This window comes from Otolemur garnettii, unplaced genomic scaffold (genome assembly GCF_000181295.1).
Source record: "Otolemur garnettii isolate 467f Iridium unplaced genomic scaffold, OtoGar3 scaffold00113, whole genome shotgun sequence".
NCBI classification, from domain to species: domain Eukaryota; kingdom Metazoa; phylum Chordata; class Mammalia; order Primates; family Galagidae; genus Otolemur; species Otolemur garnettii.
In genome coordinates, this window is record NW_003852508.1 from 6,084,258 (window position 1) to 6,085,289 (window position 1,032).

The window sequence follows — 1,032 nt, forward strand, 5'->3', positions numbered from 1 at the left end:
AAAAAAAAATAAAGACAATTATTCCATAGCCTTTACATGAGATTTCCTCAGTTCAGAAAGTCTTTCTCATGCCCATTTCCCAGTCTCCTCCAAGAATGAAATTAGGGAGCCCAAAATTAAAGTTTATTGTGATGGTTCAAGGCAAGAGGGGATGACAGCCTGGATTAAAGAGTGTTGGTGGAATAAGAGGTATTGATAAATTCTGGAGGTAGAATAGGCAGTAGGTGCCTATTGAAGATCTGGTGAAGATCTGAAGTGAGGAAGGCATATAAAGGATGACTCCTGGGTTTTCTGATTTGACCAACTTAATGTTTTCATTCAAAGAGACAGGGAATAATGGAGGAGAAGCAAGTCCCTCTACTCCCTGGCATCCATTTTACTTTGTCTCTATGAATTCGACTATTTTGAGTAACCCATGGAAGTGGAATTGTAAAGTATCTGTCGTTTTGTAACTGGCTTATTTCACTTAGCACGTCTTCAAGGTTCATCATGTTATAGTATGCGTCAGAATTTCCTTTCTTTTTAAGGAGAAATAATATTCTGTTGTATGTATATCCCACATTTTATTTACCCAGGTTGCTTTCTCCTTTTGACTACTGTGAATAATATACTGCTGTGAACATGGGTGACAAGTATCTGTTCATCTATGCTTTCAATTTTTTTGATCTACATACTTAGAAGTAGAACTGCTAGATCATATGGTAATTCAATGTTTAATTTTTTGAGGAAGCCCACATTGTTTTCCATAGTGGCTGAAAGACTTTACACTCCCATCCGCAATACACAGGGTTTCAATTTCTCCACATTCTCCCAAGATTTGTTATTTTCTGTTCTTTAAAAAAATAATAGCCATCCTAACAGGTGTGAAGTGGTATCTTGTGGTTTTGATTTGCATTTCCCTAATGTTAGAGAGTGATGTTGAGCATTTTTTCTGTGTTTATTTGCTATCTGTATAACATCTTTGGAGAAATGTCTATTTATAAAGTTCTTCACCCATTTTATTTTTTATTTTTTTATTTTTTGAGACAGAGC